Raw genomic sequence first — 18,836 nt, 5'->3', positions numbered from 1 at the left:
TCCGTGTACTACCCCACTCCTATTCTGCTGGACTTCCAAGGGGAATGGGGGTTCTCCCCTTTTGGTTTCATGGTGAGTAGAAATCTCCATTGTGGATAATCATGTTCTAGTTTGGAGCATATAACGGCCTGCAGAAATGTTGGAGACAAGGTTGAGAACTATGAGGAGCCTTCCCTATTCTGTGGTCCTACAAAATCAAGCTTGCACTGCAGTCCTAGGGTAGTTTGCACACTGTATAGCTACTCTTTGTTCATATGTCTGCCTAGTCCTCCTAGGAGCATCTTAAGGGCAAGAGAGAGGACCGCTTATATTGCTTATATCTTATATGTAGTAGCTTCTCAATACCTATTTATTGATGAATTACTAATTTTAAAGATTCAATACATATTTTGAGGGATCAAAGTAGTATAAGATTATCTCAGTCTTTAAGGGATTTTTAGCACCATATAACATACATGTGTAAAGAGGAAAAACAAATTTGGGGTGAAAACAGTCTTTTTCTCCTTAGCAGTCTTCTCAGGAGAATAAATTCTAGTAAATGAGAAACCGTCTTATTTGGCTGAGCACCTTGATAGATTTGCATATACAAATGTAGGACCGATACTTATTCTGAGAATAGGGGACTACAGGGCACTGAATTGTTCTACCAAACAGAATGAAGACATAATTTCTAGAAGGTGTTCCAGAGGGAAGGGGAAGAGATTGAGGCTGACAGAAAAGTTAGTTGCCTTTCTTTGGATTATTGTGATATAGACCCTGCTAGGTCTCCCCACTTATTCAGTAAGGACTACTGAGTGAAGATTGGTGACTTAGGTATGTACATTCCTTGTAGAATATATGTACATAGCATGTATACATCCCTGTGCCATTGCATGCACTCACACAAGCATGCACAAATCAAATTAATTTGATTAAATCTATTATTTACATAAAATCTTATATGAATGGGATTTATTTGCCTATCATTGTTTGGTTTTGTTTTGCAGACATCAGGGAAAGGAGCTGATTTCCACATCTGGATTGTCCAAGGGCAGAATAGGAACAACAAAGAAAGGAGAGGAAGATGATTCACACACTGAATTAATTGCATAGAAGAAAGGGTTCAGAGCCAGAGATGAATATAAGCATAAAATCCACCCCCAGGAATTCACCAGAATTTTGTGGTATGTTAAGGACTGTCAGGAGAGGGGTCTGAGACACATTGGGATAGATCTTAATGGGAAGAAAGGCTCTAGCTGACATCTGAGTGATAGATCTATGAAGAAAAGAAAACAAAACCACTATGCAATATATTATAAATGTCAGATGAATGACAGATCAAATGGAGAGTAGAGTTCAAAGTGGGGGATATTTGAGCTGAGTCAGTTGGGAAGGCTTTTGGATTTGTTTTTTTTTATGTATTTTTGTTTTTTGATGGGAAGGTTTTTTGAAGAAATTAGGATTCCACTTGGAATCTTGTGAAAGAGAGAAGTGAATTTCTGATGAGGGATTATTATTCATTCAACAGATGCTCACTTATTTATTTAGCTCCTAGAATTTGTAGGCAGTATGCTAGACTGTCCATATATAAAGATTGTTAAGACATGATCCTTCTCTTCAAGAAACACAAACCTCCGGGCGAAAACAGCTTCATAAGGGCACCTGGAAAAACAAAATAAGGGCACCTGGGTGGCTCAGTCCTCTAAGCATCCAACTCTTGATTTGAAATTTACATGCCTATATTAGCATGTGGATTAGATACCTCCTTGCTTGTGAGATGGTTGCATCACTTCTAGACATTCCATCCTCATGCACCTTAGGCAAAGTCTATAGGTAAAAATGACAGCTTCTTTCCATAGCTAACTCTCTTCTGTCTCTCTCTCTCTCTCTCTCATTCTCTCTCTCTCTCTCTCTCTCTCTCTCTCTCTCACACACACACACACACACACACACACATATACACATCAGCAAGAACTCTCTGTTCCCAGTGAACTTCACATCACATCTATTGACCCAAATTGTATCACCTGCATGGGAAATGAAATTAACAGGACTGGCTAGAGTTTAGAACTTAGACTAATTAAGATTCAGCTCCTGGTACTGGGATTTGAGTCACTTTTATTAAGTACAAGAATGACCAGGAAAGCTAAACAACTAAGAAATTAATGAAAAAAGAGAGGATAGATTTGGATAGACAACCATCAGTGCATATGATAAACTGAGCCCTGAGCAATGAGAAGGAGTTAACCATTTGAATGCCTGGAGAAGGATACTCTAGAGAGGGAACAGCAGGCACAAATCCTTGGGAGTAGAAATTAGCTTATAATACGTTCAAGGGACAGAACGATGTGGGGTTGAAGCACAGTGTTATGAGACAGGGAATGGGAGGAGGTGAGAAGTGAAATGGTGTAGTGTTTAAGAATCCAGGCTTGAGATCGAGCCCTGGATAGGGCCCTGTGCTGTGCATGGAGCCTGCTTAAGATCTCTCTTTCCTACTCTCCTACTCCTTCTGCCCTTCTCCTCCAAAAAAGAAAAAGAAAAAGAAAACAATTTCATGAGCAAGTAATGGTAATATCTGATAATATGATGAGTCATACGCTGGTGTCAGACATGTGGAAGAACACACGTAGGAATGATTCCTGCTTACATTGTTTCAGGAATGATTTCCCTAAGAACTTGCATTTGAATTGGGTCTTGAAAGAAGCACAGGTTACAACTGGGTAGAGTATAAGAAAGGGTATTTTAATCAAAGAGAATGCTAGGAGCAAAGCTAGGAGACCTGAAGTACACAGGTATGTAAAATATGGCAAAGTCCAGTGTGGTTGAAGCGCAATAGAATGTGCCAGGAGAAGGCTGGAATCTCATGCTGGGACAAGAAGGTGAAAGGTTCAAATGGTATTTATTTATAGGAAGGAGGCTGCACAGGTTTCTGAGCTGAAGAGCATGATGGCATTTATTTTGGAAAGATAATTGCATTTGGGAGGAGGATGACAACAAAAGAGGAATTGATGGCTAACACTTGCATGGTAATAAATGTACTTGTGCTAGGTACATTCTAAGTTTCCCACATGTTAACTACTCAAGACAATCCCAAGAGGTAGGTCACATTATTAACCGTATATTATAGATAAGGGAGCTATACAGGTTACATAGCAAAAAAAAAAAAAAAAAGAAAAGAAAAAAAAGAAAAAGGGTGGGATCAGGTTTGAACTCATTGGTCTAACTGCAGAGATCATACTTTTAAATGTTCTAATGAACTGCCTTTTAAAATTACAAAACCAAAGCAAATCCAAGGTAGAGATCTCAAGATTTTAAAGTAGAACAATTAAAATGGAGATGGAACCCAAAAGCACTCCAGGAAGTGTGGCAAAAAGAGGTGTCAAGGATGAATCAATTTCTTGTTTGAATTCCCTGATCAGTGGTAAAGATATCAACCCAAAGAGACATGCCAGTTTACTCAGAAAATAAAAAAAAAAAAAAAAACAATTTCAATAGATCGTGATCTTTATACTCTCAAGAAGCATCTAACCAAATTATGATAGAGATGTGTACTACAATTTCACTGTATATGGACAACCTTAAATTCACAGAAGTGCTGATGGTACAACTGCTAGATTGAATTTAAACCTGTGATACACGATACACAAAAATTCAAATACAAAGGAGAGGTTCAGTTAATCAATCCATTGTTTGGTGTCACATTAACATGAACATCTGTAAGACTGAATGAGTTTCACTTTTCATATAGTTTCTTTGCTGTGATGTAGCTGCTACATTTAAGAAATGAGGCCACCCTCAGAGACATGTATTCAAAGAAGCTGGCAATAATAGCATCTGTGGCTGTTTCTGGATTATAAAAACATTCGTGGCCCCTGGCATGTGCATATAGATTGCTGAATTTCATGAAATAGTAAAAATAATAATGCTTCATATTGATACAATGCTTTACATGGTTTTCATCACTTCCACAAAAAAGAGATACAAAAATGAATATGCATTTCTTTTTTTTTTTTTTTAAGATTTTATGTATTCATTCATGAGAGACACACACAGAGAGAGAGGCAGAGACACAGGCAGAGGGAGAAGCAGGCTCCATGCAGGGAACCCGACGTGGGACTCGATCCCAGGCCTCCAGGATCACACCCTAGGCTGAAAGCAGTGCTAAACCACTGAGCCGCCTGGGCTGCCCTGAATAATGCAGTCCTAAATAATCAGTGATAAAGCAGTATGTCTGACTCTTTAATATTTCTTCATGTGTTTCTTAGATGTCCATAATGTATTTGGAACTGAATGGGTATTAAAGGGAGTTCGGTAGAATCAAAGCCCTCGTGTTTTGTTTCTTGTATATTTCCTAAACCAGCTAGGGGAGTGACCTATTTAGAAGATCCCCACCCTTGGTTGAGCCTTATGCTTACATGTTGCTGCTGTGCTTTTTACTTAGTTTTTAAACTGCTTGCTTGCAATGCCCAATATGGCCCAGAGATGGACAGAGGTGTATTGAATGAATGACTCTGTTTGATGACCCTATAATAAATAATGATTTTTAAATACCTTTGGGGATGCCTTGATAACTCTTTGGAATACAAATCTGTCACTTTTAGCCACAATATATTGTATATGGTAGATACACACAATACAGTATAATATAACTTAGAAGAAAGATGCCCTTGTTTCACATCAAATATTCAAGAAAGAGCAGATAACTAAAAATTTTCATTCCCATGGTATTTATAGAATAGCATCCGATCGTTGCATTTTCATGTAATGATATCATCAAGAGCTACCAGCTGTTGAAGGTCTGCCCTGCCACGCACGTTACAAATGAAAGTGCTAAGCATTTAAATTGTTTAAATCAAAGTCAGTATCTACAGCAACCTGATGAATGTAGTAATATTATCCCTGTTTTATCAATAAAGAATATAAAGCTTAAAGAGATTGAGTAACAACTTTCTAGAGGTCATACTATTATTGGAGCAGGTCTTAAATATAGGGGCTCCAAAGGCTGTGCTCTCTTTTCTTACAACAATGTATATGAGGGTTAAGATCTCAGGAGACTCAGCAAGATTTGAGGGATTAGGGGTTGAAAGAATTTTAAGGAACCAATCCTATAGTTAGAATATAGAAGCTATTGACAGGTTGTTCTGAGTCAAGCAAAGCCTTCCCAAAACACTGCAGTTAGGACTAGTATTTATTTATGCTTACCTCCTCACATATCTGCACTTGGTCATTTACTCTTCTACTCATTTAGTGAGCATGGAGTAGGTAAATTACAAGTACTATTATTGTATGCCAATGTATAAACAGCAGTGAAAGCCATTTTTACGCCAATTTACTTAAATTCTATTTCTTTCAATTCAATTACACACATAACAATTAATTGAGCATCTATAACATGCAATTTTATTGTTGTAAGCACTGAAGTAAGGTTTAAGAAACAAACGAACCATGGTGGTTCCTCTCCTTAAGCTTGCTGGGGAAGAGTAGGCCAGCTGTTCCTTGCCCCTCTTTTTTTTTGCACATATACAAGGCATATTAGTTCAGCATCTAATGGCATTTTTACTCAAAAAATTCTAAACCAAAATTGCAAGGCACTGGATAGCTCTTTTAGTTTGGAGCAATATCATAAAATTTAATGAGTGAAATCTTCACACAATGGATATGTTCAGGAGAATATTCAGGAAACTAAACCAAAAAATTGCAAGCATGATTATAAGTATGGAAATACAGAAAAGAAAAAAAAATAATCTGAAAGTAAGCCCTGGATTGAAATGTAATTGGAATTAGAAGTCACATTGTAATTTGTGGAAATTTCATAGGGGATAATTTGAACTTCTAAAATTCAACTTCAAAAAAAAATAAAATAAAATTCAACTTCAAATTTCTTAACGTAATTTAAAAAAAATCTGTGTGTGTCTGTGTGTGTGTGTGTGAGAGAGAGAGAGAGAGAGAGAGAGAGAGAGATGCCATTTCCATCAGATAGCAGAAAACTAAATTTGTTCACATCCAAGGGAAACTTGGTCAAAGTAGTGACTGATCTGGTTATACACTCAATCAAGTTAAGTTTTCCTTGCTTCTCCTTTTTGAATTATGTTTAAGTTCTGGGGAGTTTACAGTAGGATCATAACATATAGCATTAGTGAAGAGGGTGGGTCTGCTCCTTGAGTGCTTTCTGTCTACTTTGGCCAATGCCACATGGTATTCGTTCTTGGTTTTTGGCATCTTCTCCTGATGTGCACCATTCCTGTATTCCAGATCCAAAGTTTCCTCTTCAAACTGCAAGACCCACTCCCAACCTTGTGTACTTCTTCCTCTTCAAGGGCTTGGGAATTGTCTTACTTCAAACGCCGTAAGGTGCCTATGACTTTGCTAGCCTGCTTGTAGACTCATTTGTCTAGATGGCTTAGTCAGCAGAAGCCATCTTACTGTTCTGGTGCCATGTTGGATGGAGCCTCCTTCATGAAATCTGAAGCTTCTCTAGGCTATACTTTGGGAAGGGAGGCATGTATCTTCTCTATTTTGGGATACCACCAAACTCATCTGTCTTTCCCGTTGTTTCCATACCCTAGGCTCAGCTCGTTTCAGGGGCTCAAGGGCAGGGCCCTCTTTATCAGAGAATCATTAAGAGTTAGTTCACTTAATTTCGTTCCTCTCCTGAATGTTCTCCTCACTAACCCAGAAATCTATTCCTCCTGGAAAGTTTTAAAAACTGAAGGGGCAACTATTTTTTCAGCCCTTGTTTATGGGTCCTTCAGGATTTGGGCTCTTTCTGTTTAAAGTCAAGCTTTTGGTACTCAAACACCTTATATTTACAAAAGGTTGATACTTGCAAATCAAAAACACCATGGATTTCAAAACTACTGTTTTTGCTCTGAGTTCCAAAATCTATTTATAAACTTAACTGACTCTTATGTTCTCAGCTCTATCTATCTTTTCACTTAGGAAACAAGTGCCAAGTGATTCAATGGGTAAAAGGGTTGGTTTTCACAGAATTTTATTTCTCCACATTTAACTCCATGCTAAATGTTTTTCTCCCTGCAAAAAACATGCTCTTCCCCATTCTAGGCATTATTCCTTCAAGAAAGTGGGACTTCTTTAGATGTGTATTCCCACACATGAGGCAGTGCATGGATATGGGATCATCTTTTGCCCCTGCCACTAAAGTGTCAAGTGGGAGACCAGTTATGGGTGAACTTCTTATATCCCTCAAGTAGGAGTACTTTTTACTGAAGAGTCTCCTTTGATTTATATTTTTCCTAAATGACTCAGATGTGAAGGTAGAAGAGCTTCTGGTAAAGGAGAAAAGAAGAGCAGAACAGCAGCCTTTTTAGAAAGGTAGCACATGGTTCTCCTGGCCCTCTAACCCAATTCCTTACTCTTTGCAAAGTCGTGGTCCTGGCTTTGATCCCCTGTTGTTGGTGTCAAGTTGGAAGTTAGGCAACAATTTGCTTCCCCCTATATTCCTTTCTGGTTTCTTGAAATCTCATAAACCTACTAAGATCTTTATCATGATTCACAATATTCCTACAGGCAAACAAAAAAAGAACTTGCCTTTTAAAAACTCTTAGCAGCTCTTTGCCAACATTTCTCTGACAAATGGAGGCTTTGCTTAATGCTTATTGAATAAAGTAGGGATGCTGGAATTGTTCAGTCCTTTCCAGGAGGATATTTAGTTCTCCCAGCATATCAGGGTATTTTGAATGCTCGTGGACACCTAGTGAGGCAATAGAGGCAACTTCAACAGGGTAGAAGAGATCACAGGAGACTGACTGGAGGTTGAGAGACAATCTCCTCCTAAGTAATTATGGTAATTTTGTCCTGCTGCATTGTCATTTATATTGCTTTGGTAAAAGACCATATGATTCAAAAGAGATAATCTTAGAATAGAATGAGAGTTTACCAAAAGAATGGGAATAAGGAGGGAGAAAGAAAAATATTAAAGAAGAAAGGAATGTAGAATATACAACCTATGGCTAAATATTTTCTAGAATGCCCCCAGGAAAAACAGTGTCAAAGGTTTTTGTTTGTTTTAAAGGTTTTATTTATTTGTTTGTTTGTTTGAGATAGAGGAGAGAGCACCTGCAGGTGAGTGAAGGAAGAGGTTGAGAAGGGATAGGGATAAGCAGACTCTGTGCTGAGTCTGAGCACTGGGCCTATGCAAGATTTGAACTCAGGACCTTGAGATCATGGCCTGAGCCAAAACCAGGAGTCCAACAGTTAACTGACTGAGTCACTCAGGTGTCCCAACATTTAAAGGGCTCATATTAAAAACTTTAATTATCCATTAAAAACTTTAATATGAACCTAAGAACTTAGTATTGCAAGACATATGAAATTTAATACAGAGGAAATGAATAGAACATTATGGTCAAGAAACTAGTAATGAGGGAAAGCACTGCTATGACTGAGCCACTGGGCAGAGGTTACGTACTAATAACACTATAATAGTTTAACAGTGTTATGTCTGCTTTCTATAGATCCTAAGCTTGCCTGTTAGCCTATAAAATACCAATGGGTTAATTAGCACCTCTGTATCAAGAACATAGTTTGAAGTCTTATGAAAGTCTCAAGGTGAAGACAGAATTTGTGATACTTTTAAATGTTAAATCTGAATTCAGCATAACACTTCCTTTGCATTTTTAAAGAAAAAAGGTTAATAGCAATTAAAGAACAGTTACAAATATGATCTTTGATATCAATGAAAGGTATGTACCTGGTCACCCGCAGTTGCCATTCTCATATCACAGATTGCTGTGTTGTCCACCCACATCATTTTCTCTACCCCTGATGAGTCTCTGTAGGAGGTGCCTCAGAGAATATCAATGCTAAGATACTCCTACCTACTTGTGGAAAGTTTGACTCATTCTTTGGCTGGTCACCACTTGGAGAAAAATAAACTGCTATAAATCTTAGATATATATAGATATTCATATTGGGGGGAAGGAAAGAGAGGGAATTTAAGGAGAAAAATGAGAAATCAAATACTCATTTTCATGATGAAGTCTTTCCATTATTTCCTGAAATTTTTTTAGAAAATACATGGTCTAGAACAGAGATTGTTCCCATGAGTTGATAGACCTCATGAATATTAATAGATATGCTTAAGGAGTACCCAAACTAAAACAATAGTATAAAAATAGTTTTTTGCCATATGTGACTTTTTTCTGGGTAGGTAGATTTTTTTTTCTTGAATTTTCATGTGTTTCTGATTCAAAAGGCTAAGAACTGGTCTAGAGCAAAGATGGTAAGTAGGTTTTTTTTTTACCACTAAAATAAATATTTAAATAGTTTACCTTATTTTAAAAAAGAGATTTTATTTATTTATTCATGAGAAACACAGAGAGAGGCAGAGGGAGAAGCAGGCTCCCTGCAGGGAGCTTGATGCAGGACTTGATCCCAGGATCCCAGGATCATGACCTGAGCGCTCAACCACTGAGCTACCCAGCTGTCCCCATTTATATAGTTTTAATGGAAGGATTCTCAGGTTCAGCAGAAAAGACTAATAAGCAATATCTGTCAAGTATGAGTATGGTGAAAGAGGTATTTGCTGTTTCTAACCTAAAGTGAGTTTTGTCAGAAGATTCTATAAGTCCTGTATTCTTAACAGCATTATTTAAGAAAGATTGCATAGTGTATAAGGACAATGAAAAACAAAAGGCATGTTTAGCTTAGTCTGTGACTGGGTTATATATATTTGTTTTTAAAATACTTGATGAAAGATTTACATCTTTCGTTTCCCTTTCTTGATTTTTTTTGTATTGGACTCATTTGTACTTCTTGAACAATATTTAAGCCACGTACAAATGTAGCATCAAGTCAAGAAATATTCTATGGCAGCAAATTTAGTTGTTGAATGCACAAACACAGCTCCCGATTAATTTAATAGCAACTGTGAGCATGCATTAAATATCAGAATTTCACCCTTTGTGTCTACAATTATGAGGAAACCAAATGGATAAAACATGAAACTCTATTTTGGTAGATTCATAACAGAAATGAAAGAAGCTCTATACTTAATATTGCCTAAGTCACTGTCTGTTAATCATATAGGTCTTCTGGGAAATGTATATCCATCCCCTTTTGTTCACTGAGGACTCTTGGCTTTCTTGATGTCAGGGAGTAACCTAGATCTTGAGAGAAGAGACCTTCTTGTCCTCATTCTCTCCTCAAAAAGGAAAGGGGAAAGTCAAGAGTGGACAAATGTAGATACAGCTTATCTTATCTAAAGGTATTTACATCATTCATTCATAAGTGTTCTTGCTTCATTCTTCCCCCTTTCCACTGATCAAAGTAAGCACCCAGGAAAGGCCCTGGAAGAGAAAATCCAAGCTCTTTATGTGAGGTTTCAATTGGCCAGCAAATATTTAATCATCACAAATTGGGGGCAAGACATTGAACTTGGTGGTGGGGACACAAATATGAACCAGTCATGGGTATTGCCTTCAAGGCTCTTGCAATCCAGTAGGAGACCTAAAATGTGTTTATGAATCACTTTAATAAAAAGCAGAAAGCCAAAGTGCCATAAGAGAGTGCAGGTGAATTATTATGTGAGTTCAGAAAGAGATGATCGCAAGTATGTTCAGGTGACAGCCAGGCTTCCCAACTTACTCTCTGGCCTCATGCCATCAAGTCTATGCATTGTGTGATGGTGGGGCAACTCCTCTTCTGGTTGGTAATCTGCTCTCTGCTCAGTTGCCTGAGTTGTCAGAAAATATCTCCACCCACCTTCTGAGCCATGGAGGAGAAAGCTGAACTCAACTTTTGGGTATTGTAGACATTTTACCTAATTTGGCTATTTATTTAACACAAGCACTCTTCAGTTTGTCTTCATGGGACTACATTTTAATGATTCACTGTCCTAGTAAAGTGTGATGTTAATTTTATTTTCAGTGGATCCAGGAGCTGGTCTGCTGTTTCAACAAGGTAGCCATTTCTAAGCAATAAAAACCCCAAAAACCCAGAAGACAAAAATACCCCTCCACAAACATAGAGAAATACTGTGGTATTATGGTAAGCATCTGCAGGTAAAATATATTTATCTAATGCTTTTGGAAATATATATCTGATATACTCAACTCTGCAAATTGAGTATAGAAAAGAAAACTCAGAGAAGTGTCAAATAATTGGTAGATATCTTAAAATAAATATGTTTCTCATTGAATATGGAAATTACTGCCTGGGATAATTGACTATAATTTTAATAGGAGTCTTATATAATATTTGAAAAGTTCTTAAACTTATAACAATTTATTGCTGAGCTCAGAAATTGAAAAGCTAAGCCCACTGAAGGAATTCTGTGTTTCTTGAGGCTTTGAGAGGCTCATACAAAGAAATTGCATACTGTGTAACTTGGGATGAACTGACACCCATCACCTTTGAGTTCCAGGACACTAAGAGAAACCAGAACTTGGAGATTTAATACCCTCTCCACCCTCATATATTCCTTCATGTCATTCTCCTCCTTGTCCTTCTTTTGGACTCCACCCCTAGACTGACAACTTTCCAGTAGCTATCATTTGAAGGAATGCAAGCAAACCAGTTTGTAAAGTGAGCTGATGTTGCTGAGTATAATGTTGGTTCATCATGATGTTTATATTGTACATTTATGTTGTAAAACTGTTAAAATGAACAGAATCAACAGGCTGCAAAGCAGTGCAAGATAATTTGGTTTGGTTATCTTTGACCTTCTTTGTATGTCACATTTCATTATTTAGCTTCCTTGGTAAACAGAATCTATTCAACCATTCATGCATGTACATGGCAAGGAATGCATCTGCAGGCTGTTTGACAGCTCAGGGAAGGTGATAAAACAATGTCGTCAAACAGCTACACAAAAGGCCTACGGAGTACCAAGTGAACCATCAATAAGGATTAACATTGCCGTGAAATATAAAATCAAAATATTTCAATGTGAAAACAATAAAACCTTGAGTTCCTAGAATTCTGAGGACTTCATCACTTGGAATCCTAAACATTTATTTAACAATGAAACTTCCAGAGATGAAAGGGACAACGCATTGATAACTTACATTTGGATTCTGATATTTATAAGCTCTGTGACGTTGGACAAGTCAATGAATCTCTTACTTTCCTGTCCTGGAAAAGGCCACTGATGGTACTTGCCCTACCTGTCTCTCAGGGTTGATACGAGGGCCAAAGAAGAGCATGGAAAGGTTTTGCATGCTCTAATCTGCTGTGCAAATAGTACTTGTTCTACCTGGCCTTCTGCTCAATAAGTGCCTAAAAATGACATGCGCTGTGATCCTTAACCACGTGAAGCTTGAAACCATTAAAAATCATGCTGATCTTAATAATCATCATGATAAATTAGACAGCTAGTTTAATATTATTAGAGAACAAGTAAACGATAATGGCAAAGGGAGTCATAACATAGTTTGGCTTCTCCAAACATCTGTAATCAGATCATAGATCAGAACATCATGCTGACATGCAGATATGAGATAAAAAAAAAAAACAAAAAAAAAAACTGAACAGCTGAGCAATGTTTCAACCTAAATCCAAGACTTCTAGTTGCTCTATAATCTTAATTTTATTTTCTTGTGATTAAAAAAAAAGAAAAGACAATTAGATCTACTAGCCAACACATTTTTTTGAGCACCAAGCCATGTATATGTTGTTTTGCTAGCCCTTTGCCTAGATGGGTGCCAAGGTCAGGGTTAAAGGTCACTGAGGGGAGGCAGCAATAGCATAGTCAGGTTTTGGATAAAATATTGAAGCTGAAACTATGGATGGTTAAACAAGGGAGTCCTGACTGCTTCATTTTTCTAGTGGTTTGTTATTTTATGGTGAGAAAAATTTTTTAAAGATTTTATTTATTCATGAGAGACACAGAGAGAGTCAGAGACATAGGCAAACGGAGAAGCAGGCTCCACGCAGGGAGCCCGATGTGGGACTTGATCCAGGCGTTCTGGGATCACACCCTGAGCTGAAGGCAGATGCTCAACTGCAGAGCCACCCAGGCATCCCAAGAAATTTTTAAAATTTTAGAAACCTTGCATTTCCAGGACAGTTTGTTATGTGTTTATGAATATTCTTTTTGTTGCCATAACTTGTTTTCAAAAAAGATATTTTTTTTGGGGGGGGGGAAACAATTGTAGAAATTTCAGCTCAAATATTGCATTAAAATTTTTTTTAAAATTTAAAATTTTGTTAACATCCAGCATTTACCCTCTAATTGATGATAATATTCAGACATACATATCCAACTTTTCAAAAAGTCTCTAAATTGTGGAATCACTATGTGTTATACCTGAAACTAATATAACACTGTATATGGACTATACTGGAATTAAAATTTTTAAAAAAGAAAATCTTCTTAAAACTTCAAAAAAAAAAGTTTCTAATTTTATCTACCCAGTGCTAACTTTGCCACATTTTTCTACGAACGTGAATTTATTCGTTATGTGAATTCCACGTTACTAAAGAATTAATCATGGCGGCCCCCTCCACCCTGCCACACCAAAATGTTCCTCTGAAATTCAATAAGTGTTCTGCTACCATTTTCAAAGTCCTGATAGAATTTTAAACCATGAAAGTCCAGTTCTGTATTCATTAGCGCTCGCTCTGGGAAAATAAATGCAATATGGTCTGATTCTATTTCATGGATGCAACTTTGAATTTGTGCAGGTTTATTCCAAGGCTGAGTTGTATTATTGCAGTAAAATCACTCCTGATTTTTCACCGACAACTCAAATCCAGTGTTATTTTTCTTGAGAGGTTCATGGCAATCCCCCTCCCTCCTCAAATTGTGCTCCACTGGCCTGGGTGGTTGCAAATGGCACCTCTCTACAGGGACTCCTCGGCTTACTGCTCCAGCAATCAAGACTCTCTTCGCTAGTAATTCTAATAATCAACTGTTCCTTATATTCCAAATGACATGGCACATAAACACCTTTCATTGCCAGTTTTAGGTAAATCACTAAAATCAAGCACCAGGGACTCAGACAGGGAGTGGTGAGCAGGCAGCAAAATGGAAAAATACAAGGAGAACTTTAAGAGATTGAATCTGAAAGGGTCAGAGGCCCCCCTGCCAAATCACATTCGTGTTGGGAAGGTTTATTCCAGTTTTTCTTAGCTTCCAATCTGTCTCTTTCTGTGCCCTGGTTCCTTGTAGGTTTGTCAAGTTTTATCTCTGATCTTTGCTTTCTCTCACCTTCAAAACTTGCTTCTCCGAGGCTCCCATATGCCCTCTCTTCCTTCGTTGGGAGGAGGGTGATTTCAGCGACTGAATTTCCTACAGTGACAAGAACCCGGTTCTAATTTTTAAATTGTGATCATTTGTGTTTGATGTGACCAGGGTTATCCATAAGGTAGAGGGTTTCCTCTATGGCAGGTGGAAATTTTGATCCGAGTTCTGGCCCCAAACTACACGATCTCAACACTCAGTGTCTTTGTCTATAAAGAGGGACTAGGAATAATCCACAGGGTTATTGGGAGGATTTAACATCCTCATGTACATGTGTCGTGCACTCTGAAGTGCTGAATCTCATCATATTTAACAGTTAAAAGGAGGGAGGCTTAGCAGTCGCAGGTGGCCTTTGCGCACAGTCCCCTGTGTTTTATTATTTACGTGAGAAAAAAAATGTAAAGGGATTTGCTGGAAACACCTTTTAAGTAGGACAGAACATACTGGTTCAAATGGAGCATTTCCCTGAGATGTGTCCCTGGGGCAGGCTGGTTTCTGCTGTTAAGAAAACATTGTCTTCGCCGGGTTCTCCTGTCACAGCTGGTCAAGACACAGAAAGACACTTCTGTTTATCTCCCGTTGATCTGGTTTCCTGAATACGCTTGTTCAGTTCCCACTTGCAGGCATGCACTTTAGAAGTTTAGAAGCAGTGCGTGTACCTTGCTCGTCCCTTCTTGGATTTATACCTGCCTGCTAGTGACACCGTGTTCCTTCACCAGGTGTGCGCTGGCTCCAACAATGGAGGCACGAGGCCAGCCCTGTGAGCGCTTGACCTGCTTTAACTTGGCTCCTATGCCATCCTGTGCCACTGTTTACCTGCCTGCCAACGGCACCTCAAGTAATAATGTTGTCTTTGAATCTGCTGCTATTCCCTTTAATTTTAAAACAACAGCTGTATAAATTAAGGCATTTTCCTCCTTAGCTAAGCAAGTTTCTAATGTCTACGCTGTATCATTTTAGTCTCAAGTGTCAGGATTTATAGCTGATTATTAAATACACTCACTTGTGTTCCACTTTTTGATGCACATCCATTATACTCAGGGGCAAAGCTTTCTAAGGAGTTGCTATATTGGGGCTATACTTTTATTTATTTATGTTTTAGGCACTAGGTTCCTTCAAATGCCTTCTTGACTAAGGTGTGTTTTTTTTAAAGATTTTTAAAGAATTTATTTATTCGAGAGAGAGAGAGAGAGAGAGAGGCAGAGACACAGGCAGAGGGAGAAGCAGGCTCCATGAAGGGAGCCCAATGTGGGACTCGATCCCAGGTCTCTAGGATCACACCCTGGGCCGAAGGTGGCGCAAAACCGCTGAGCCACCAGGGCTGCCCTAAGGTGGTTTTTAAGTAGTGCTTTTGGTAATATTTCTGGAAACTGACTTCCTGGATTGGAATAGCAGCTACATTTCTTACTAGCTTTTTGATCCTTTAAAAATTACCTTTTCTCTCTATTTCAACAGTCTTATCTGTAAAAAGCAGATAAAAGTAATATCAAACTTGTGTTTGGGGGACAGATTAAATGAAAAAATCCTTGTAAAGTGCATATCAGAGTGCATGCTATGTAGTAAATAATTTGTTTGATTATTACAATTATTTAAGAAAGCTCAAGGCACAGAATATAGTAAACAGACCACCAAAGTCCGTAGCAGATGTCCTGATTTGGATCTCAAAACTTTTGGAAGTCTAAACTTTTGTGCTTTTATAGGGAAGTGAGGCTAGAGATTTGGGATGCCAAAACATGTTCTGGCTACCATTAATTAAAACTATATTCAAAGCTTTTAAGGGTTAGTGGCAGGGGGATCTTGAGAAAGTTTATGATTTGTATTTGATTTATGAAATCAGTAAATTAATTTATCTAGTGAACATGGATTGAGGGTTGCTATGTGCCTGACCAGGCACTTTGGTTCAGACATAAAGAATATAAGATCCTGTTCTTCTTGAAAATGTCTTGCTTATCTTTGAGATGCACACTTTTCTGATTACCTTCCTTCTTTCTTTCTCTGCTTTATCTTTATTAACCCATCAGGTGGTCTCAATTCTAAACACTGAATATTGAGGATACATTTATGATTCCCACATTTATATATTCCCCTAATCTTTTTTTAAATGTAAATTATTTTTTACAGCAGTTTTTATGTTCACAGTAAAATTAAAAGGAATGTACAGAGATTTCCCATATGCTCCCTGCCCCCCATATGCATCACCTCCCTCATTATCAATATCTCTCACCAGAGTGGTACATTTGTTATGATGGCTGAGCCTATACTGAGTCATTATAATCCATAGTTTACATTAGGAATCACTTTTTTTTAAAGATTTTATTTATTTATTCATGAGAGACAGAGAGAGAGAGAGAGAGAGAGAGAGAGAGAGGCAGAGACACAGGCAGAGGGAGAAGCAGGTTCCACACAGAGAGCCCGACGTGGGACTCAATCTCAGGTCTCTAGGATCAGGCCCTGGGCTGAAGGCGGCGCTAAACCACTGAGCCACCGGGGCTGCCCAGGAATCCCAGGGAGCATATGGATGTTTTGATGTTGTATATCCTATGGATTTGGGCCAACATATAATGACATATAGCCATCATTAGATAGCATACAGAGTATTTTCACTCCCCTAAAAATTCTCTATGCTTCATCTGTTCATTCCTCCTCCTTCTCCAAAGCCTGGCAGCTACTTATTTATTTTTTACTATTTTTATAGTTTTTCCTTTTCTAGAATGTCATATAATTGGAATCGTATCATATATAGCCTTTTCAAATTGTCATCTTTCACTTAGTATTATGCATTTAAGGTTCCTTCATGTCTTTTCGTGGTTTGATAACATTTCTTTTCAGTGCTGAATAATATTCCACTGTCTGGATGTACCACAGTTTATTTTTTTCTTTTTTTGCATATTGTTTTATTGGAGTACGATTTGCCAACATACAGCATAACACCCAGTGCTCATCCCATCGAGTGCCCACCTCCCCTTCCCACTAACCCTTGTTCGTTTCCCAGAGTAAGGAGTCTCTCATTCTTTGTCACCTTCTCTGATATTTCCCACTCATTTTCTCTCCTTTCCCCTTGAATCCCTTTCACTATTTTTTATATTCCCCATATGAGTGAAACCATATAATGATTGTCCTTCTCTGATCGACTTACTTCACTCAGCATAATACCCTCCAGTTCCATCCACGTCAAAGCAAATAGTGGGTATTTGTCGTTTCTAATGGCTGAGTAATATTCCATTGTATACATAAACCACAGCTTCTTTATCCATCATCTTTCGATGGACACCGAGGCTCCTTCCACAGTTTGGCTACTGTGGACATTGCTGCTATAAACATAGGGGTGCAGGTGTCCTGGCATTTCATTGCATCTGCATCTTTGAGGTAAATCCCCAGCAGTGCAATTGCTGGGTCGTAGGGCAGGTCTATTTTTAACTCTTTGAGGAACCTCCACACAGTTTTCCAGAGTGACTGTACCAGTTCACATCCCCACCAACAGGGCAAGAGGGTTCCCCTTTCTCCGCATCCTCTCCAACATTTGTTGTTTCCTGCCTGGTTAATTTTCCCCATTCTCACTGGTGTGAGGTGGTATCTCATTGTGGTTTTGATTTGTATTTCCCTGATGGCAAGTGATGCAGAGCATTTTCTCATGTGTGTGTTGGCCATGTCTGTGTCTTCCTCTGTGAGATTTCTCTTCATGTCTTTTGCCCATTTCATGATTGGATTGTTTGTTTCTTTGGTGTGGAGTTTATAGATCTTGGAAACTAGCCCTTTATCTGATACGTCATTTGCAAATATCTTCTCCCATTCTGTAGGTTGTCTCTGAGTTTTGTTGACTGTATCCTTTGCTGTGCAAAAGCTTCTTATCTTGATGAAGTCCCAATAGTTCATTTTTGCTTTTGTTTCTTTTGCCTTTATGGATGTATCTTGCAAGAAGTTACTGTGGCCGAGTTCAGAAAGGGTGTTGCCTGTGTTCTCCTCTAGGATTTTGATGGAATCTTGTCTCACATTTAGATCTTTCATCCATTTTGAGTTTATCTTTGTGTATGGTGCAAGAGAGTGGTCTAGTTTCATTCTTCTGCATGTGGATGTCCAATTTTCCCAGCACCATTTATTGAAGAGACTGTCTTTCTTCCGGTGGATAGTCTTTCCTCCTTTATCGAATATTAGTTGACCATAAAGTTGAGGGTCCACTTCTGGATTCTCTATTCTGTTCCATCGATCTATGTGTCTGTTTTTGTGCCAGTACCACACGGTCTTGATGACCACAGCTTTGTTGTACAACCTGAAATCTGGCATTGTGATGCCCCCAGCTATGGGTTTCTTTTTAAAAATTCCCCTGGCTATTTGTTTTTTTTTCTGATTCCATACAAAATAACTCTCTGAAGAAAGTCCATGGTATTTTGATAGGGATTGCATTAAACGTGAAAATTGCCCTAGGGTAGCATTGACATTTTCACAATATTAATTCTGCCAATCCATGAGCATGGAGTATTTTTCCAATTCTTTGTGTCTTCCTCAATTTCTTTCAGAAGTGTTCTGTAGTTTTTAGGGTATAGATCCTTTACCTCTTTGGTTAGGTTTATTCCTAGGTATCTTATGCTTTTGGGTGCAATTGTAAATGGGATTGACTCCTAATTTCTCTTTCTTCAGTCTCATTGTTAGTGTATAG

At 38.2% G+C, this 18,836-nt stretch overlaps 1 long non-coding RNA gene across 1 annotated transcript in view; it reads left to right on the top strand.

The window, feature by feature from the left end:
• The window catches only part of LOC121480701, a 44,080-nt gene extending 40,031 nt beyond the window's left edge, over positions 1-4,049 (top strand). Inside the window, exons 3-4 of the long non-coding RNA XR_005985058.1 lie at positions 987-1,163; positions 3,999-4,049. This is a non-coding gene — a long non-coding RNA (uncharacterized LOC121480701). The remainder of the gene's footprint in view (positions 1-986; positions 1,164-3,998) is intronic.
• Positions 4,050-18,836: the final 14,787 nt, after the last annotated feature.

The sequence above is a fragment of the Vulpes lagopus genome, chromosome 2 (genome assembly GCF_018345385.1).
Source record: "Vulpes lagopus strain Blue_001 chromosome 2, ASM1834538v1, whole genome shotgun sequence".
Taxonomy (NCBI): Eukaryota; Metazoa; Chordata; class Mammalia; order Carnivora; family Canidae; genus Vulpes; species Vulpes lagopus.
This window is presented reverse-complemented; position numbering and strand designations above follow the sequence as displayed.